Raw genomic sequence first — 10273 nt, 5'->3', positions numbered from 1 at the left:
TTTGAAGAGAGAGACAATAAGTAATAAAGCTAAATCATTCAAGAGACATTGGAGGGCTCTCTTCTGTGCCCTGGTGGTGCAGCTGGGCTGTAGCCAAGGCTGTTCTCTCTACTCAGAGTGCAGTTCTCCTTCCTCCAAGGTCATTCTCATCCATAAAGCAGGAAAAGGAAGTGGATTGGAACTGAGATGAGATCCCTGAACCCTCTCTCAGAGAAAGACTACACACACTGTGCTTCTCACAATTCTCTCTTTATGCCGCATTCCTATTCTTCATATGCCCAGGGTCAAGATGCTGGCTATTTCAGGGTAATCTGATTACATGGTCATAGAGAGGATTTGCTCATGCTATGTTAGGATTCATACTCTCAGAATAAAAATTGGTACAGAACAGACTGGGAAAAACTATAAGCTCTGAGTAATAGACGACTACCAAAACTATATATTATATACATTCTTCCGTACTATTCTAATTTTCTTCAGTAAACATGTATCATTTTAAAATTAGAAAATGCTTTATAAAACATATAAAGCTTCATTTTCTAACATGAATCACTTTTCCTCTACTTTAAATTCTCAAGGAGATTTGGATCAACTGGTCAATCACAACTTTCACCAAGATTTATTAAACCCCTACTAAGCTCTCTGTTACCATTAGGACTAATAACTAGGATCTGCCCCTACTTCAAAGGGACTTGAGGTCAAAACATAAACACATAATATTAATTTGATCTAATAAATTATTTGGTAGTTTTCACTCTATCTTAGATATTAACCATTTTTAGTACTTTATCTTAATTCCACATCTATAAAATGGAGATAATAATGGATTGGTTTTAAAGGTTCACCATTAAATCACTTAGTATAGTACCTAACTTAGAGTAAATCAACAGCTATTTGTTCAACTGTGAAGGGTATTATAACAGAGTCAAGACTAAACAAAGTAAAAACTAAATAATAAAGGTCCAAGACAGAACAATTCTACATTAAAAAGGAGATGCCAAGGACACTTGAGCTTTTTTTGAAAGATATTAGAATTTTGTAAATGGACAATAAGGAAAGGCATGCTAGGCAGAGGGGCTAGTGTGCATTCTCCTCTCTTTGAAAATGAATTTTCTAGGCAGAGGAGGTGAGCCAATCCCAGCACCCAGGAGGAGGCTCCCCGGCCGCCATTCCGCTGCTCCCAGGGCAGAGAAGGTGAGCCACGCAGGTACCAGAAGCACCCCCTCCACCTAGTGGAAATGAGAAGTCATGTAAACAAGCCTCAAAAACAGACTTCCAGATCACCTGCAGCAACCCCAAAGGGAAACAAGATAGAACAATCTGATACTCAACCACCTGGATTCCCTGAGCTGGCAACATAAGAGGATCTGGAAAAAAATGAAATCGGAATAATTTCTCAGATAACAGCAGAGATTGTGCCCATAGTCCAAGACATGATTAATAAATCTAGAGAGGGCACAGAAAAAAAAATAGAGGAGCTGAGGAACATGATGAAATCCCAACATAGGAAACAAATGGAATCCATAAAACAGATACAAACAGATTTCCAGGAGATTAAAAACTCCATCAAAAGTCTACACAGCAGAATGAACCAATGTGATGACAGAATTCCAGATATAGAAGATAAGATTGCAATTAGTGACCAGGAAAAGAAAATTGTAAAGGACCACTAGAAAGCAATCCAGCAGCTGCTAGACAATGCAAAGAAGAATAACATAACACTGATTGGAGTCAATGAAGAAACAGGAGAGAGTGCAAATGACATAAAAAAACTGTTCACAGAAGTGATGGCAGAAAACTTCCCAAGCAAGGGAAAAGAATTTGACATACTTCCAAAACTGCTATATAGATTTAATGCAATTCCAATTGAGATTCCAGCAGCATACTTCATAGACCTTGAGAAAACAATCCAAAAATTCATTTGGAACAAGAAGAGACCCAGAATAGCAAAAGCAATTCTAGGTAACAGAGATGTGGCAGGGGGTATCACAATCCCCAACCTGCAACTATACTACAAAGCTACTGTGATAAAAACAGCATGGTACTGGCAAAGAAACAGACTTAAGGACCAGTGGAACAGATTAGAAGATGCAGAAACAACGCCAGACACACTCAGCCATCCCATCTTCAACAAAGGAGCCAAACACCCTCACTGGAGGAAAGATAGCCTCTTTAATAAATGGTACTGGAAAAATTGGGCTTCAACTGGCCAAAGATTAAAACTAGACCTGTATCTCTCACCTTGCACTAAACTAAAATCAAAATGGATTAAAGATCTAATTATTAAAATAGAAACTCTGAACCAGTTGGAACAGAGGTTAGGTAGAACCCTTGATGACATCGGTGTAGGAAAAGATTTTATGAACAAAACCTCAGTTGCCTGTGAACTAGCACAAACAATCAACAAGTGGGATCTCTTCTTTTTAAAAGGTTTCTGCACAGCAAGAGAAACCACCAGCAGTGTGAAGAGACAACCCACAATGTGGGAAAAAATCTTCACCTGCTCTTCCTCAGACAAAAGTCGACTATCTCAAATCTATAAAGAACTTAAAAAGATCAGACCTCCCAAATTTAAAGACCTAGTCCAAAAATGGGCATCTGAAATGAACAGACATTTCTCAGACAAAGAAGTAGAAATAGCAAATAAATACATGAAAAAATGTTCAACATCACTGGTCATTCAAGAGGTGCAAATGAAAACATTGCTGAGATTCCACTTCACTCGAGAAAGAATGGCTGCTATCATGAAATCCACCAATAACAAATGCTGACAGGGCTGTGGGGAAAGAGGAACCCTGCTCCACTGCTGGTGGGAGTGTAGACTGGTGCAAGCACTGTGGAAATCGGTATGGAGATACCTCAAAGAACTAGGATTGGAAGTCTCATTTGACCCTCCTATTCCACTGCTGGAGATCTTCCCCAAAGAATTAAAAGAATCATACCACAGTGATATATGTGCACCCATGTTCATAGCAGCACAGTTTGTAATAGCTAAAACTTGGAAACAGCTCAAATGCCCATCAACTGGAGACTGGATAAAGAAAATATGGTTTTTTTATAAAATGGAATACTACTCAGCCATAAAAAATGAGAAATTAGAGACATTTATAGCTAAGTGGATGCACATTGACGCAATACTCTTAAATGAAATAAATAGGACACACATGTGTAAATACCGAATAGTTTCTCTGGTGTGAGAAACTGAAAGTGTAAATAAGGACTAAATATATAATAGGTAATGTGAAATAGGAAGAAAAGGGGCAAAGGGGAAGGAAGTGGAAGGGCTAGGGGAAAGGATAGAAGGGAATGGGATTAATATGAGAAAATGGAAAAATAGGAACAAAATCTTTGTACATAGGGAGGACTGGAGGGGTTGAAGGGAGGGCTGGGCAAGGGTGAAAAATAAGAACCAAGAGAGACTACGTAAAGGTGCAAATTTCCAATGATGAATGTCATTCTATTGTATACCTAAAATGTACCAATGATTAGAATGAATAATTGATAATGTAAAATAAGAAGAAAAGGTCCAAAAGGGTAGGGGTAGTGGGAGGGGCAGGGGAAGGGAAAGAAGGGAAAGGAAAAATGCTGAGAAATGGAAAAAATGGAAATAAAGTCTTTGTAAATAGGGAAGGGTGGAGGCCGTGAAGGGAGGGCTAGGAATGGGGAAAAAATAAGAACCAAGATGTATTATGTAAAGGTACAATTCCCAATGAAAAATGTAATTGTGTTGTATACCTACAATGTACCAATAAAAGAATTTAATACAAAAAAAAAAGAAAAGAATTTGACATACAGATTAGTGAGGCATATAGGACTCCAACTAGCCTTGATCAAAATAAATCTACATATAGGCATATAATAGTTAGGATTCCAGAAACCCAACAGAAGAACAAAATTCAACAAGCAGTGAGAGAAAAGAAACAAATCACATACAAAGGAAAGCCCATCAGAATCACAGCAGACTTCTCAATGCAAACCCTCAAAGCAAGAAGACCTTGGAGTGATGTATTTCAAGCCCTAAAGGAAAACAGCCTCCAACCCAGATTGATGTACCCTGCAAAACTATCTTTCAAAATTGATGGAGAAATAAGATACTTTCATGATAAGGACCACCTCAGGAACTTCAAGAATATCAAACTGGCACTCAAAAAAATTTTAGGCAATACCCTAGGAAAAGATAATGAGGATCACAACCCCAGGAAACCCAGCAGAATGAATCCAGTGGGTGTGACAAATTAAACACAAAGGGGGAGAATCCAACAAAAAGAAAAAGTCATGACAAGGCTTTTAAAACTTTTAACTTCATCTCCATAATGAGTGTATAATTCAATTTTGTTATTGTACTGATTAGTATTTTTCTGATTCTAGTGTTGCACACCTTTCCTTGTGCTGTACTGGTTATTTATCATCTTCTTGTGTCTACTTTTTAATTGGATTGTCTATTAATGAGCTGTAAGAGTTCTTTATATATTCTGGTCATAGGTTATATGCATTGTAAATATGGTCTGTTTAAGGACTACTTTTCATTTTAACGATGTCATTTAAAGTTCTAAAGTTCATTTATCAATCTTTTTCTTTTATACATCATGTTTTTGGTATACTAGGAAGTTCTTGCCTACCCTAAATTCATGAACATTTTCCATTATAATTTCTTCTCTTTTTTTTTTGGTAGTAGGGATCGAACTCAGGTCCTTGTGCTTGCAAGGAAGCCACCGGAACCACTGAGCTAAATCCCTGGCTATAATTTCTTCTTAAAATTTTATAGTTTTAGTCTTTCATGTTTAGGTTCATAGATCCTTTCAAGTTATTTTTATGTATGGAAATAAAGGGTTGAGGTTAATTTTTTATATACGGATACCAGGTGTTCTAGTGCCATTTGCTGAAAATACCATCTTTTCCTCTGCTCTTGAATTGAGTATACATTATATAAAATGTTAATGTTAAATAATCTTTCAAAACTCAGTGGACCATATATGTGTGGTTCTATTTCTAGATTCTCTGTTTTATTCCAATGATCTATATGTCTTTTCTTACACCAAAATTGCCTTGATTACTGTAGCTTTAGAGAAAGTCTTAAAATTAGTTACTAAACATCTTCCAACACTGGTTTTTTTTTCCCCCCTCTTTTTCTTTTTACTTTTCTGGGTCCTTTGTACTCCTACATAACTTTCAAATTTCAATATCCAATTCTTTATGTATAGCAAGTATACATAGACCTGAATTTTTATATATACCTTGTGTCTTCTAATCCTGCTAAAATCAAATACAAGCTCTAGGGGCTCCTAGAGATTTCTTATTATTTTCTCTGTAGATGATCATTTCATCTAATATAAAGATTTTACTTCTACCTTGCCAATCCTATCCTAATTGTGTCATTTTATTTTGGTTTAGCCCTATGTTTCAAAGTTTAATGGACAGATGAAGAGTACACATATCTGCCCTTGTTCCTCACCTTAGGGAGAAAGCATTGTATCTTTTCCATTCATATTTTTGCTGGAAGTATGGAGTACATGTCTTTGATCTGTTGAGAAGGTTCTGTTCTACTTCTAGGCTCCTGATAGCTTTTACCATGAACAGCTGTAGAATTTAGTCCAATATTTTTCTCCAGCTAGTGACAGTACATATGGCTTTTTCTTTTCCTGTTAAAATGATGGCTTTTGGGGGTGGATCTTCCAATGCTGAACCAACACTGCCATCCCTATAATAAAACCACTTTCTACATACTGCCAGATCTGACTTCTAAGAGTTTGTTTTATTAAACAAATTTCTATCTATGTTCATACTTTTTTCTTCTATTATCTTTATCCAGTTTTAGGATTAGCATAATGTTGAGTTCCTAAAATGAGGGGAGAAGTGTTCCTTTTTACTGCTTTAAATGTCTGATATAATTTATCAGTTAAAATGTTTATGAGCCTGCTGTTGTCATATAGGTAGGTTTTCAAGCTAGGAATATTTCTTTAATAGGTGCTATTCGAATTTTATGTTTCCTCCAGTGTTAGTTTCATTAATTTGTCTTCCAAGGTACTTCTTAGAAGTTGTCCAATTTATTTCAAAACAGATTTTTGAAATATGCTTTCTATTTCCTTTAAAATTCTGTAAAATCTGTGGTAATGTCTCCTAGATCTTGATATTGTAATTTTAAAAATGTATAATTGATATTGTGTGATAGGAAAAAAAGCCCTACAGGAGTAGGGGAGTGGGAGGGGTAGGGGAAAGGAAAGAAGGGAAAAGAAAAAATATGAGAAAAGGAAAAAAATGGAAACAAAGTCTTTGCAAATAGGGAAGGGTAGAAGGGGTGAAGGGAGGGCAGGGGAAGGGGAAAAAAATAAGAACCAAGATACTCATGTAATGGTACAAGATCCCAGTGATGAATATAACTGTATTTTATACCTAAAATGTACCAATAAACTTAATGGAAAAAAAAGAAAGAAAATGACTTTTCTAGCACTTTTATAAACAGTTACCTTTTGATAGATTCCCAGGAGACCCTTAAAAGCAGTGCCATACACTTTGAGACTATTTCCAGGGTTAAGACATCACCTGGTAAATGTCCAGATTCATTTTGTAACTTGATTCCACAGGACAGAGAGACGATTGAATGCCATGCATTGGAGATTGCTCCTTTGTTGGCCTTTAATTCCACACAGAACCTTCACAAAAACTCATCATAATTCACTTGAATGTCCTCTAAAGGCCCATATGTTAAAGGTTTGACCCCAAGTTGATACTATTGGAAGGTGGTGGAACCTTTGAGAGGTAGATCCCAGTGAGAGATCCTTAGGCCATTGGAGGGAGGCCCTCTAATGGGATTGTGGGATCAGACCCTTCCTCTTTCACTCTGCTTTCTAGTTTGAGATATGAGTGATTTTGTTCCCCTATACACTCACACCATAATGTGCTGTCTTGCCATGGGCCCCAAGCAACAGGATCAACAAATTATGGACTGAAATTTTCAAAACTGTGAGCCAAAAGAAATCTCTCTATATAACTTAATTATTTCAGGTGTTGTTATAGTTACAGAAAGCTAACTAACACATGGGCTTCCAGGTAAGTGGAAACATCATACAAACTTCTTGAAGCAGCAAAGCAATATTATTTTTGCCTACAGATAGGAGCTGCCTCATTATCTTTTCTTCTTTACTCTTCTTCTTTGCCTTTTGTACTATCTATCAGACACTCTTCTAGAGAAAAACCAGTTTATAAGTTCTAGACATCTCAGTGGTCTTTGGGAAGAGGAAGCTAAGAGAAGAAAATTGTCTTCTTTTGGACAAAATCACGCTTGTTTTGCTTCAGAAACATTAGTCATTGGGAAAACGGTATAACTGGTTCTAACCCTGGTTTGAGCAGGATAAACTGAACACACAAGTTCAGTGAAGACAGACAGCTCAAGTTTGTGTTAGGAATCAACCACACCAGAGAGACTTGAAAGATAAATCCCATGTTAAGAGGAGAGGCATAGTGCGTGTTATGCTCATTCAATTAAGAATTACGCCCACATAACTTTCTTCTCCAAAGTACATACTCAATATAACTAACCTTGAGGGTTTCTGACCTTCCCATTAAAAATATCAGTTACTTGGCAATAATTTTCAAACATCACCACTTTTGCTAACACTTTGTCCCAGATTTCAAGGAGCAATGGTCTTCAGTTTAGAATGTAACTTTCACTCATATTTACTCATGATCATAGTTCACAAGATGTTTATTTATAAACCAATGTGGAAGTTCCCAAGAAAACTGATAAACCTAACAATAACCCTACAAGTGACTGAGCTCAACAGAAGATCCAACATTTCATTCATAGTGATCTCTTCTTCCTAAAGCACACAGAAGGCACACTGGGAAACACTAGCCAAAACAAAGTCATCAGTTCTTAAAACAAAAATATCAGATCTTAGTTGGAGGAGCTAAGTATAAAACAAGGCCCACCCATTTTGGGTTGCATTGATGTTTTCCTGTTTTAAGTGTAAGGCTTACTTTGAGAGTTCTCTTGCTGTGATTTTCCAGAAGTTAAGTTGTGGTAATATCCTCAGTGACCAATTGGACAACATGTCACTTTAATGTGATGGGATTATTCAATTCTAGTGATTGTTCATCATGTAAAGCAGGCAGTCTATAAATTGGTTTTAAAAATATAAGTAGCTTCCACTTGTGAATTTCTTTTCCTTAATACCTAAGATCCTGTGGACCTTTCAGATGAATATAACCCATTTCTTTTCAACTTACCATAGCCCTGAGCAGAGCCCATAAATCCACCTATAATTTATTAAAGACTTGCAGGGCACTATGTTCAGCCAGTTCATATAACACCATGCTTTGTTAAAAAAAATGGCCCATCACTGAACACAAGAAAAGACATGTCAGAACCACAATAGGTTTAGTGACTGAATTTAAATGTTTATGGACTGGAATCCCAAGTACACCTTGGTGCTGACAGAGCAAATTGCTATGCATTTAGCCACAACTGATGGAATGTGTCCCATGCAGAGTCCCCAGGAGATAGTTGAACAAAATTTTATAAACAACTGTTTTTGCACTCAAAGCATCCACAACTTCTACGGTTAAATTTAAAACAATAAAAACGCAGGTTTTCTGTATAATTGCAATCTTCTAGTTTTTGCTTACCCCCATCCCCAAATCTTGAGTCCTTTTAGGAAGAAATGCTTCATGAGCACACCATGAGGAACAAGTCTACTATTAATGTGTGGTTTCGAATCTGTGTATACTGTTTTACTGAGGGCTAGCAGAGGAAAGAGGAATGATGCCTAGATTTCCTTAAGGGAGTAGAAAAGGAAACACTAAAAACACACAAGTACACTGCCAGAAAGGTCTCATCCAGAGCCTACAGATAAGTTGGAAGAGTAGTTGCTAGGTTTGAATGTTTCCTTTCAAAATTTATGTGATAAAAACTTAATTCTCATTACAACAGTAATGAGGTCAGCCCCCACGCCCCGCCCATCTCTCGCCATTTCACCATCTATGTGAGGATGCAGCAAGAAAGCCTTACCAGATGCTGACACCTTGATGTTAGATTTCCTAGCTTTCTGAATTATGATAAACATGGCTTTTCTTTTTTAAATTATCTGGTCTGTGATATTCTGTTACAGAAATACCAAACAAATTAAGAAGGTACCAAGATAATGGAAAATAGAGCCACTATGTAGATAAAAAATTTAATTCTAGTATGCTCTGAATTGTTTCTCCTCTGCAAGCCCTATTTTCCACAACACCTTGTCTTGGGGACAGCCGATTATGGACTGAAACCTGTACAGACTGTGAGCTAAATAAACCTTTCCTCCCTTAAATAAAAAAATTTAATTCTAGATGATAACTGTACAATGCCAGATCAAGTTTTGAGTTTGGATATTGCTATTGATGACAGCTGAACAACAATATGAATGCACTTAATGCTGCTGACCTGTCCACTTAAAAATGGTAAAGATGGTAAATTTTTTAAATTGTGGATTATGGAGATAACTTACAGGTTTTGGAGTTGAATTTAGGTATCTCTACTTGAAAAAGTTATGAATTTGTGTGGGGGGGGCCTTGCCCCCCCCCGCTGGAATTCTTGAGTGCCTATTACGGACATGCCCGGGCTTGTTGCAGATCTACCCGGCAACAAGGAAGTAGCCCCAGTACACTCCTCTTGCTCCTCCCCTCTCGCCCTACGGTATATATGTTGTAGCAGCTCCCGCAATAAACGAGACTTGATCAGAAACCTGTCTTGTCTTCATCTCTCGTGTCCCCTGTCCCCTCTCATCCTCGCTCCCCCTCTAGGGTCTCCATTGACTTACCCGTGGGCCGGGCCAAGTGGCGCCCAACGTGGGGCTCGAGAACGGGGGATCCAGTGAAGGACGCTGCTCAGGGGCCCTAAGATTAAGATTGAGGAACAAAGAGCACACTCGACACAGGAGAGGCTTGCAATTGACGTAGACCTGCCGTCTTTTCACACCTCGGTAAGTTGAACAGCGATTATGGGACAGGGCATTAGTCAGCACGAATTGTTCGTGCAAGGTCTCAAGGAGACATTACAGGCACGAGGGGTAAAGGTTACAGTCAAACAATTGCTGAAATTTTTTGATTATATTAAGGATCTCTGTCCCTGGTTCCCTGCCGAGGGAACCATTGACGAAAAGAGATGGAAAAGGGTAGGGGAAGCTCTTCAGGATTATTATGCTGCTTGCGGACCCGGAAAGGTCCCGATTGCGGCGTTCTCTTATTGGAATTTGATCAATGATATTATTTCCCAAAAAACGAGGGACCCACTGGTGGC

The sequence above is a fragment of the Heterocephalus glaber genome, unplaced genomic scaffold (genome assembly GCF_053883595.1).
Source record: "Heterocephalus glaber isolate CG9 unplaced genomic scaffold, H.glaber_assembly_v1.0 deba00001481, whole genome shotgun sequence".
In the NCBI taxonomy this organism is placed as follows: domain Eukaryota; kingdom Metazoa; phylum Chordata; class Mammalia; order Rodentia; family Bathyergidae; genus Heterocephalus; species Heterocephalus glaber.
Note: the sequence above shows the minus strand (reverse complement) of the source record.